Genomic DNA, 12,721 nt, shown 5'->3' on the forward strand with positions numbered 1-12,721 from the left:
AAAGGGGTTGATGAACACTAGGATTGATTACAAATTTTTAGGGTTTAAAAGGTAACATTTGCATATAAGAAATAAAAAAAAATGCATCAAACAGTACAGGAGATTTATTTAAATTATGTATACAGCTTATTTGGCTCATGCTAAGTTTGATATTTAATACAGGCAGTCCCCAGTTATGGGTGGGGGTTCCATTCGAATGGGCTTGATGATAAACTAAAATTGCCATTAACCGAAACTAGGCTATTTATGGTGCTTATGTTGCTGATAACCAGTTAATGGCTCCTCTGTTAGGTATGTATCAGTGCCATAACTCTATTATCAGTGCCGATAACCGGACATTGGTGCATTATGGTGCTGAAAATTGCCAATATTATGGCACTAGACAAGCGTCATGAAACCAGACTGCCACCCTTAACTGAGTCCGATGATAACCGGGAACTGCCAAATGACCAGAGAGCTCTGGTCATTTGGGAAATACTATACGTAGAAGGTAAAGGTAGAAATAGATCAATTAAGATTAAGCTATGCCACCGTTATCATCCCGGTTATCAGCAGGGTTACGTTCTTGGTGGGGCCACAACTAAAAATTGGGGGGACTGCTGTTATGTATCTAATTCACACTCAAAAGCTTGAAAACTTATAAATTACATAAAGAAAATTGAACAAACACCTCTCAGGGTTTCTCCGGGATTTGAAAATGTTGCCTTTGCATTCGCGTGTCTGTGAAATACTCACATATGATAATTAGTTAGGTCCCAATGAAAAGTTTGTGCTAATGTGAATTCACGCAACTCGAATCACGTAAGATTGAGTTATTACGTATTCTAGCTGTTGTTCCTTCTCTGTACCTTAGGTTCTGTTTGCAGAATCCTTGAACAGGGATCTAGCTCAAGTTCATGAGTGTAGTAGGCTTTGGGGCGTGAGGCCTAGCCCTTCTAAAACTCAAAGTGTGATTTTTAGTTGATCTAGGACACTATTGCCTCTGCATCCTGCTTTATGTTAAATGTACAGGCAGTCCCCAGTTACTGGAAGTTCCAGTCCTGGCCAAGCACCAATAACTGAAAATCGCAGATTATCATGGTAGTACTGTAAATGGCGTTTACGACCTAAACACCAATAAACCACTCATTGATGCCATTACCTGCTTATCGATGCTGATAAACATCAGTAACTTTTAAGATTTTAGGTGTATCTTTTGATAAGAAATTGACTTGTGAGAAGCATATATGTATAGAGGACCCCCGCTTTTTTGTGCTTCACTTTATGGCAGCTTTTTGTGTAACATATCTTTCACTTTTACGCAGCACATTCACCAATTTACACGTTTTACTATGGACTGTATCTAAAATTATGACTGAAGTAAACCCGGTTGTAACCAGAATCAAGGTTTTATTCAGTAAACCAATCATTACAAATCCACTACCGTAGTACACTGCAAATAAAAAACACGTTGTTGAATACAGACATAAACATAAATAAACACTTGAGTTAACTAAGAAGGTACATAAATCACACTCCCTATGAAAGACAGTATAACCAAGAAATATACACAAGCATATAACATACAAAGGGACATCATAAGTAACATATACAAAGAAACAAGCAATGTACCATAATCTGGCGAGGTCTACAGCTGTAATACGAGACACGTCAGCAAGGAACCACGAAAGTAAACAAAAGCTATAGAGACCACTAATATGAAACAGGTTTATTTTTACCACATTCTTCCTTCTCAGTTAAGTTCACGTGGAGTAATCCTGAAGGTTACTTTGGAGGTTGCCTCACTCTCTCTGACCCTTCGAAGTGGAGGAGGTGAGGCTACCTGTTGAGGGACTGTACGGGATTCCTGAAGAGTTTCATGCTGAGAAGAGCAATATCCACCATGGGAGAGAACCTGCGTGCAATCTCCTGAGGAGCATTTGCAACTGACAATTCCTCAGGAACCTCGGACTGAGATACAGGAACCCCAGCATCTGTACTTTCACGGTTGTCAATAGCCATAGGAGCAAGATGTCTTAATGAAACCGTAGTCACCCTACCATCTGGAAGCTTCACATGAGCATACTCGGGGTTTGCCTCTATGATTTTCAAACCTCATATCCACCAAGGGGTCGTTTCTTCGCTGTATCTTACATGGTGTCTCAGGAGAGCAGGCCCTCCTTGGATGAGCCAAGTAGGCAACGATTGGCCAGTGGTGGACCTTCTACTATGCAGGAAAAGGCGCTCATGAGGAGTACAGTTCGTGGAAGTGCACAACAAGGAGCGTATACAATGGAGAGCATCTGGGAGAAACAGTTTCCCACTGAGACACATCAAGGTTCCTTGTCTAAGGGCTAATATCAGAGTTTTCCATATAACTCCATTATATTTTTCAGCCTGACCATTCCCTTTAGGGTTGTTATAAGGTGTAGTGCGACTGGTAGCTACACCTTACTTCATCAGAAATCCTTCAGCTCTTCAGACATAAAACATGCACCCCTGTCAGTATGGATGTACGCTGGCATGCCAAACAAAGCAAAAAGTTGCACTAAACAACTCATGACAGTTCTAGTGGTCATATCAGCACAAGGGAAAACAAATGGGAACCTTGAAAATTCATCCACAACTGTGAGGAGGTACTTGTTTCTAGATTGAGAGGGAACTGGGCCTTTGAAATCTAAGTTCAACCTCTCGAAAGGCTGGGTTGCTTTGATCAGTTGTCCCGAGGATTTGATGAATCGAGGTTTGAGCTCTAAACACAACTTGGCAAGAGGTGGTAAAATTTCCTCACTTCTTCTACTGAGTAGGGTAGATTCCGCCCCGGGACAAAAGTCATTCATGCGAGATATCCCAGGGTGACATAGGATTTCATGAAGATTCTGGAGTTTATCAGAAGTAGTGTGCACCACAGATGCGGGAGAGAGCATCAGCTGGTATGTTTTCTGTTCCTGGACGGTATACTATAGTCATAGTGAAACATGAGAGTTCAACTCGCCACCTCACTATTTTGTCATTCTTTATTTTACTGTTTGATTTAGAGTCAAAAACATAACTTTACACTACGTTGGTCAGTAATGAGCTTGAAGTGGTGTCCAATTAAGTAGTGTCTCCACTTTCCTCAATGCCTCCACTATGGCATAAGCCTCCTTTTCGACTGAGGAATGTCCTTGTTCACTGCGAGTGAGAGTGCGGGAAAAGAAAGCCACTGGGCGATCATTCTGTGGTCAGAGTCGCTGCTATCGCATGATCAGAGGCGTCCGTTTCCACAGTGAAAAGAGAGGGAGGGATCAATGGCTGTTACCACCGCACTAGCAATGTCTTTCTTCAAGTTCCCGAGAGCTAGCACTGCTTCAGTGGACAAAGGAAAACCATTGGCTTGTGTGAGAGGGCGGATTTTCTCTGAAAATTTTGGTATCCATCTTGAGTAATGTGCAAGCAATCCCATGGTCATGCGAAGAGAAGCTGCATCTTTAGGGGGTGAAAGATTCCACAGTGGTTGCAAGCGTTCCGGATCGGGTTTGATTTCCCCATTCGTTACTGAATACCCAAGTAATTTAATGGATCTGACTTTGAAGTCACACTTGTTGTGGTTTAGAGTGAGGTTGTACTCCTCAGCCACCTTCAAAAACCTCCGTAAATTCTGGTCATGCTCCTCCTCTGTCTCACCACACACAGTAACATTGTCAACATAAGCAAAAGTACCACTTACTTTTTCTTTCTTAAGGATTTCGTCAAGCACACGTTGAAAAGCTGCTACTCCATTTTTCACTCCAAATGGAATGCGACTGAACTCATAAAGTTTTGCCCCCAGCTTCAAATGCAGTGTACGGTCTCTCTTCTTCTCTTATTGCAACCTGATGTTTAAGCACTTTTCAGATCTAAGGTACTGAACATCTGGTACCTTGCAATGTTGTTCACCATCTCATCGATATTTGGCAGGGGGTAGGCATCAAGCTCAGTGAACCTGTTTTATGGTACGAGAGTAATCAATAAACCATCCTCCTTTTCTGATTCTCCCCTGATGTCACCAGCACTTGAGCCCTCCAAGGAGAATTACTAGGCCTTATTATTCCTTCCGACATCATACGCTAGTCTCGGTTTCAATGAACTTCTTAACAACACCTAGTGAACATATCTTCAAGGGAGGTTTTTCTCCTCCAAAATCCATTTCCAGACCAGAATGTTTCCTCAGGAAGTCATGCCCTAGTATCACATCATACATAAGCTTTGTAACACTTGAGTTCAACACCGTGATAAGTCTCTCCTTGCAACTCCAAGTCCACAGTGCACACACCTAAGATGTTTGAGGACAGGGATTCATCAGCCATAGAGACTTTTCCATGCTCTGGAGACATAGTTAGTTTGTTTAGGTCCACTACATCATGACGCACAAAGCTGTCCGAACTCCCAGTATCAATAAGGGCACTGACAGAGCTACCATTAAGCTTGAGAGGTGTATGGATTTTTCAAGACACTTAGGGGAGGCCCCCCACTATTGAAGCTAGCATTGCTGCGGAATGTTTTGGGCTAGAAGAGCCACTCACCTGTTTCACAGAGCGGCACACCCTAGCATAATGCCCTTGCTTCTTACATTTCAAACACACTGCGTCTTTAGCAGGACACTGAGCCGGGATGCGGTTGTTCCCACAAATAAAACATCGAGCACCAGAAGTAGCAGCAGAAACAGACTCACTGTTATTTTCAGCACTAGATGATTCCTCCTCTCGACTCACTGCTGACACAGCAGCATTGACAGGTTCTGCTGAAGAGTAGGAGGCTGAATGCTTTTCTGGGGCCATTTCCAGAGTGCGGGCCTGTTCATAAGCAGTATTTAGTTCATGTCCTATTCTCCAACAGACGCTGGTGTATTGCACACGAGACCAAAACCATTAATGAAGGCATCCCGAACATAACTGTCACACGCTTCCTCCGCAGTTACACTTTTGAATTGGCAGTCCTTAGCAAGTAGCTTCAGTGCCTGCGGAACTGATCCAGGGACTCACCTGAGTTCTGCCTGCGAGTGGCAAGTAAATGTCTGGCAAATATTTCGTTCTTTGGTTTCACGTAGCAAAGATGTCCAGAACCTCTTCAGCCTTCTCATAAGTCTCACACTCAGAAGTAAAGTCACACACTAGGAGCCACATAGTTAGTGAGAAGAACCAGTTTGTCAAGTGTAGGGGTAGTCAGCTGCACTGCTTGAACGAAGTTTGTAAATGTCCTCAGCCAGTGTGTCCACTCCTTGGCGGCCTGGGCAGAGTCAGGGTCCACCTCGAACTGGGGAGGGCGTAGAAGCCGTTCCATGGCGATTGAATTGTTTTACTGAATAAATTGAAGTAAACCCGGTGTAACCAGAATCAGGTTTTATTCAGTAAACAATTCCACTACAGTAGTACACTGCAAATAAAAAAAACACGTTGTTTGAATACAGACATAAACATAAATAAACACTTGAGTTAACTAAGAAGGTACATAAATCACACTCCCTATGAATGACAGTATAACCAAGAATATACACAAAGCATATAACATACAAAGGGCATCATAAGTAAACATATACAAAGAAACAAGCAAGTACCATAATCTGGCGAGTCTATAGCTGTAATACGAGACACGTCAGCAAGGAACCACGAAAGTAAACAAAAGCTATAGAGACCACTAATATGAAACAGGTTTATTTTACCACAATGACTAATTTTTTTTCTATTAAATTAGATAGTGAATTGTTAAAATAGGCAGTTAAAAACATTTTAGTTTCAGGGGTACAGGGTATATTTGGCAATTATAAGCAGTTTTAGAGGGGATTTTGCATTTTCACAGATTTGCATTTTCTGTGCTGGGTTCTTGAATTTTATCCCTGCAAAAAGTGGGGGAGCATGGTGCATAATGTTGCTTCCTCCGTTTCCGAAAAGATGGGCTGGCTGCTACTGCAAACTATTGTTTTCTAGTATCAGGCTTAATACAACTCAGTTTGGTTGGAAGTTTGTTAGGAATTTTATCTTTGCTACAACTAAAAACTTGGAATATTGTACATAGTGTAGTTGTAGACTCTTCTGATCTCCAATATTTAATTAATTCCTGGTGTCTGCTAATGTATCCTGAATTCAGGTGTATCAGTTTTATTTTCAATCATATTTATTTATTGTTCACCTTTTTCACTCCCATAAACCCGTCTCTCTGCAGGCTGGTTTCCCTTTGGAGCTCTCTCGGGTTTATAGTCTGTTGAATCTGTCCAGAAGGCTTTTTTAGCTGAAGATTTCAGTTAAGAAAGGGGTGACAGCAGCTCATCTTCATCTGTTACTAATGAAGAAAATGATGTTCGTTACTATAGTTTTTTTTTTTTTTTTTTTTTGGAATTGAACAATAAGTGGAATTTAACATGAACAGTTAAATAACTTTGGCATACCAGAGGGAATATGTACTTCTTTTAAGTTTGCAGTCTGCTTAGTAGATTGTGCACCAGCAACAACTCTGAATACTGCTGCATACTGCTGCCTTCAAGTTTACAGTAAGGTTTGCTCTGATATTCTTAAGATTTGTGGCATAGGAGTGCCTTTGCCCTTCATCCTACCACTTCACACCATTATCTTCAAGGTCAGATTAGTACACAAAATTTTATATATACATACATTATCTAATGCACATGGTTTGGCATTTTGATTGATGTCTACTGTATTTAATGCATTGTTATCTGTATTTGTTGTGTTCGAGGTAAAACAAAATTTTAGTCTATTTACGTTTGTGTTTCTATATATTCACAAGCGTCATATTACAGAACAATATATAAATGCATTGTCCATTCTCTCTCTCTCCCTCTCGGGTACAATATTTTTATTGGACATTATTTTTTAATGTAATTAAACGTACAGTATTGTACTTAATAAAGGGTGTGATAATGATGAAAATTAAGCAAGCCACAGCTCAGGGCTCTTGCACAGGTTCAATCTGTAAAAGCATTAATGTGGCATTACATAAATTTTTTTCAGTCTTTATGTATGCGTGTGTGTACGTGATATGTATGCATCATGTTAGGGTACATAAATATGCGCTACTCTACCCCACTCCCCCCTCTGTGGTACAGCATTTTTAGTGGTTTTTATTTAAGGCAGGAGGCAGTCCCCACTTTAACGGCTAGGGTTCTGTCCAGACGGCGTGCTGTAACCTGAAAAGTGCCTTAAACCAGAACATCATAATGCATAAGACAGTGGACCCCTCCGTATTCGTGGGGGATGCATTTCAGACCCCCACAAATAGCTAGAATCCACAAATACTTAGAAACCCCTATAAAAATGCTAAGATCTACCTACATATTTGGTTAGTTCAAACTCAGCGAAGCCACTAAAATGCTTATACTACCGTGTTTTTTTTTTAATAGGTTCATCACAAAAAGTGCCTTTAATCAATGAAATTGTTATGAAAATATACAGTAATTTTGTGGATATTTCATCAGGAAAATACTACAAATACACATGTTTTCCAGCAAATGGTTAGATAAGGTTCACAGAAAATCTGCAAATACGTGAGTCTGCAAATCTTGAGAACATGAGTACGGGGTTCCACTGTAAAGGGAATACAGTCAGTCCCCAGTTATCGGTGGGGGTGGGGCGTGGGTTCTGTTTCTGGGGTACCAATAAGCAAAAAACTGCCATTAACCAAAATTCCAAACGATTTATGGCGCCATAACGGCGTTTTATGGTGCCAATAACCGGTTATCAGCGTCGTAAGTGCCCTCTGTTAGTATGTTATGGCGCCATAACTTCTATTATGAGGCGCGATAACTGGAGCTTGGCCTTTTGGCTCCATCAAATTACCGTCCGTCTAGCACCATAAAACCGGATTGCTGATAACTGGGGACTGCTTGTAATTGGTGCTAATGGCACCATAACACTGTAAAATTGGGTTACGGTGCATAAAAACTGGGTACAGTGCCGTAAAACTGTAAGCAGCATAAAACTTTGTTGTGGTGCTGTAAAACTGCTTACGTCGTGGTGCCATGGGCCAAATGCCGTAAAGTCGAAATGCCGTAACTGAGACCGCCGTTAACCTGGGGACTGCGTGTACAGTATATTGTAATTAATTCAGAAATGTTGTGTTACTATATATTTTTTCATTAAGGAAAGTAGTAAACGTGTTGTGTTTTGTAACTTCACGTACAAAAAATAAAGATGTTTATGGTCTTTTTTTGTACTGTAGAGTGTGTATTTTACTTATCTTTTAAGCATAAATATGGCAGAATTACCGCAATTGGCTACATTTTTGTTTAGGCTGTACTGTACACTACTGTATTGTACATATTTTTATAAGTACAGTAATTCATCTTGCAGATACATCTTTAAAAAGTGATGAGTAAATTAATATTTTAAATAAGGGTTAGGATTAACAGGTAATTACTTTATATGGAATAGCTCTACACTATAAGTGATATAAGTCGGCTCCAGGGTAACATGTAGGCTAGAAGTAAATCTTCATTACTTAATTGATTTTATTACCCGTTGTAGGGTCATTGCAGTCAAGTTGAAGTGTCTTGTACTACGTATTATTGCTCACATAATAAATCCTGTATAGGAACAGAAATAGAAATTGAAGTGAGAATAACAAATATAAATAGTTTAATGAATCTCTTTGAGAAACAGTAATGGAAGGAAAAGGGCAAATGAGTTTTTGCCTATAAATTTTACTTGGTAGGGGTTGATGAGGGATCGTGTATTCCATGATACTCATGGTGCATGATAGGTACCAAAGATACAATGGGAAGAGAGAATCATAACTGAAGAGACTTGGCAGTCAAAAGTAGTATTGAGGACAATTCTAAATAAAAAAAAAAAAAAACAGTAGTGTTGAATGAGACATCTAATTAAAGGCTGAGCTTGAAATACTGTACAAGCAAGGCCTTATAACATATTGGCCAGGCTTGGTGAATTGTGGGTTATTGGCTGGGATGGTAGAGGAAAAAGAACTTTAGGGACTAGGGATTGAGAAAGGTTGGTAGTCATTAAAACAAACACTTGTGCTACATGTTCATGCTCGGAGAGCAAAGTATAGAAGAGAGATGGCCCCTCAGCACACTGGTATACTTATTTTTGAGGGTGAAACCATCAAGGCCATCCTATTCTAAAGTTAAATTTGCTGGAGGATTTCTGAAAAAGTTTGTCTGTCAATTATAAACATGGAACATGGTGAAATCCACTAAATACGTAGCAATTATTAGTAAAGTCAAGAAAGCTTACTCAAATTTAGAGCCAAAAAAAAGCAACATGTTTCAATGAATTTTATGGAAGATGTTCCACTTGTTGGAAACCTATAGAGTTGGAATTGAGAAAGATCATGAAATGATTTATGGTTTTTGCTATGAGAGTGAAACTCGTGAGTGAGAAGTATGCACTGGAATTCTGCTTGAGCCTAGTGTATAGTACTTGTTTTATGCAGTTTCCCTTCTTTATTCCTAATCAGCACTGTATCATCTACAAACATTAGCTATTTCACATTCCATTTGCAACTCACTAAGGATACTAATTGGTGATTCAGAAGCTCAGAGGGAAATTGGTAAAATATGAAACTGGAGTAGCTGAAATATAAATAGATTTTATGATGTGATTAGCATCAAGGAAAGGGATACTATACTGTTACTTCAGGCAAGTTACTATTATAATGTTATGAGTTGATGGTAATTAAAGAAACAGTGAAAAGAATATTCATACTGAAACTAAGAAATTCATGGAGGAGCATGAAAAGAAAGTCACAAAACTTACAAAATTTAGAATTGGAGTAAGCACTGGAAGAAATACAAAAATGCAGTATGATAAGTACTGTATGTGATTCATAAGCTAGGAAGAGGTATAAACAGTGTATATGTGTTGAGATAGACATTATAGTGGGAAAACTGTTGTACAGGGCGGGTGCATTTTAATAAAAAAAGGAAGCTCACAATCTCTGACATAGTACAAAGGACAGATGAAAAAGGACAGAAAGAACCAGAGTGAGAAGAGCTGGGAGGTCTGTTGCAATTGAGAAGAAAAAAATAATAAAATGATACTGGGATGGAATCTGAATCTTTACATTGTAGATGGAAGAAAGGAAATATTTGGTATAGCAGAGTGGATGTTGAAATATAGAAAGATGTGAAAAGGGCAAAGTATGTAAAGCAGAAAATAAAAAATTAATTTAAAGAAATTAGTGGCTGGAGAGACTAAGCATAAATTGGAGGATGTCTGCATGAAAGAAGGAACGGTAAATGATGTGGCATTTAGTTACTTAATAGAGCCCTTATTAAGATTAGAAAAATAAGGTTGCAGGGCCCCATGAAGGATAATATGAGTTTTATAAAACAGCTGACAAACAAGTCATTAGAGACTTGACTAGATTAGAGAATGAAAAGGTCAAGTAGTAGTATTCAAAATGGCTGGGGTAGCGTAACTATAGAAGATTTTTTTTTTTGTTTTTATGAATGTGGCAATTTCCAGAGAGCAAGAAGTCTCCAAATTTCTTGCTTTCTTAAATGCTTGTAGAGGAGTCTCATCTGGAAATTTTTAGTATCCTTTAATTACTGGTTGAAAATGTTAATTTTTGAAAACTACAGTTGTTTTGATAATGACTGTCAAAATAAAAATTGATTACTGAATTATTCTGAAATGAAAAAATTTTTACTGACAAATGTTCAAAATAGTCTTTTTTTTTCTTTTTAAACATGCAATATTATTCATTAGTTTATTCTGGATCCACAGTTGCCAACAGATTTTTTTAAGATATGCATTCATATGTTCTTAAGAAATGTGGTGTAGTATAAAATTCCAGATTTTTATACTAAATGAATTAAAGTTTTAAGGTTATGTAATGAGGTTTCTGTTATAAAAGTAAAAATCTGATGAAGTGGACAGAAAAGAAGTTGTGCTCAAGGATGAGACTGAATAGTTTATCATGAACTGACAGACTGCAGAGCTATTTGTGGGTGCATTCAAGAATAGAAAACCTTTTATAGTATTTATTGACCAAGAGTGATTTGTTTGCTTGTCACATACAATCATATTCCTTCTAAAAATGTTGTGAGAATAAATTTTCAACCTGACTAAGAACATTCGTATCATATACTAAACTATGCTAGATAGAATTGCAGTAGTACATACTGTTGTGTCATTATGTAGACCCAATCATAATTTTTTGTATAGCTGGGTCAGCAATAGTTAATATTATATTTCCATCTACTGAAGCATTGTTTCTAAGATAAGATGATAACTAGTCAGGAATGACTTGTACTCAACTTATTTTACTCCCTTGGATAACTAGTGTGGTAGATTGTATATGGTGCATATTCTTAATTTTCTGTTAATAGAATTCAATAGATGCTGTGATTGATGCTAGTTCCTTTGGTCATTGTTGGATGCATGTATTTGTTTTCCTTAAAACCAGCTGTTAACAGTATAAAATTTTTGATCTGATACTGTTGTGTCTTCAAGTGATAGATGTATAGTACATGATAAATTTCCATAAATGTCGGTCATGGGTGATATTTGTCTCGTGCTTCTGTAGCCTTTTGTTCTCCCTAATAGATCATTTGTATTGCATGGCAACTAAAGAAGTCTCTCAAGTGTACATAAGTGTGAGAAAACTGTCAATGATTATTTTGGTTAATTGAGATTTATATAGCAGACTATGAAATGGATTTTAAAACCTCATATGTACATTGTGTAGCTTAGAAGTCAGCCATGCCACCTCTACCTTGCAGATGAAAGTACATATCATATTTTTCATGTCATTTACTTTTATTGAAAAGTAAAAGCAAAATGAAAAGTTAAGTTTTCAAGGCTTATTGTAGTAGATTTACCCTTTTTTATACATATTTAAATTTTTTATTAATTGTCATGGGACTCCTGGTATTCTTTTGATTTTCAACAAGATCAAAGTCATATATGCAGTACTGCCCTACTCAAGGCTTCATTTTTGTGAACAATCATGACAGATATAATTTGGACTTTCTTTTGCTATACGTATGTTTCTACATGTGACAAAAAGAAATTATTAGGATACAGGCAGTCCCCGGGTACGACGGGGGGGTCGTTCTTTGAGACGTGCGTAAGCCCCGAAAATCGTCGTAAATCCGGAACGACGCTTGGAAATATGTCTTAAACTAATAAAAAGTTTATAAAAAACCTTACTGTAATCCTTTGGTTTACACTACATGTTGTTTTTCCTGTAGTTTATGTACAACCTGGACGTTATTTTTCCCTTCATAAAAGAATGCTGGTTCTGAGGTAAAAACTACTATTGTAATCCTCTGGTGACACACAAATTCTTGAAGTTTTATGTACAACCTGGAGTGATTTTGCAAAATCTTGAGGGCTACAAGAACAGCTGATTACTATTTACGTATCATATAGACTAATAAAGTATAAATGTATCTTTAAATAGGCTTATATATTAGTATCAACAAAACATTTCCTGCCATGAGTCAGAGGCCGTTTAATGAAACGAACACTTCCCTGTCCTATCTGTTCAGAAAATAAACGTACGTCAATCCCCGAGACCATTGTTGCCAAAGCGTCTCTCTCATCTCTCTTGTCTCTCTCGGCTCTCTCTGATCAAATTACATTGGAAACTTGACATACGATTGCCCAATATATGAATGTTTTGAGATATAACAGAAAATTGCGAAAATACAAGCTTTGATATACAACGAAATATTTGAGATACGATTTTGCGATGAGTGTTAGTTGTATAGGCAACCGATAAATGGCGTTCAGTCCTGTTTGGT

General features: G+C 38.2%; 1 pseudogene; it reads right to left on the reverse strand.

Annotated features, from left to right (window-relative positions):
- Window positions 1–2,094: 2,094 nt before the first annotated feature.
- The window catches only part of LOC135218234 (uncharacterized), a 13,671-nt pseudogene continuing 3,044 nt past the window's right edge, over window positions 2,095–12,721 (reverse strand).

Source organism: Macrobrachium nipponense, chromosome 9 (assembly GCF_015104395.2).
Source record: "Macrobrachium nipponense isolate FS-2020 chromosome 9, ASM1510439v2, whole genome shotgun sequence".
NCBI classification, from domain to species: Eukaryota; Metazoa; Arthropoda; class Malacostraca; order Decapoda; family Palaemonidae; genus Macrobrachium; species Macrobrachium nipponense.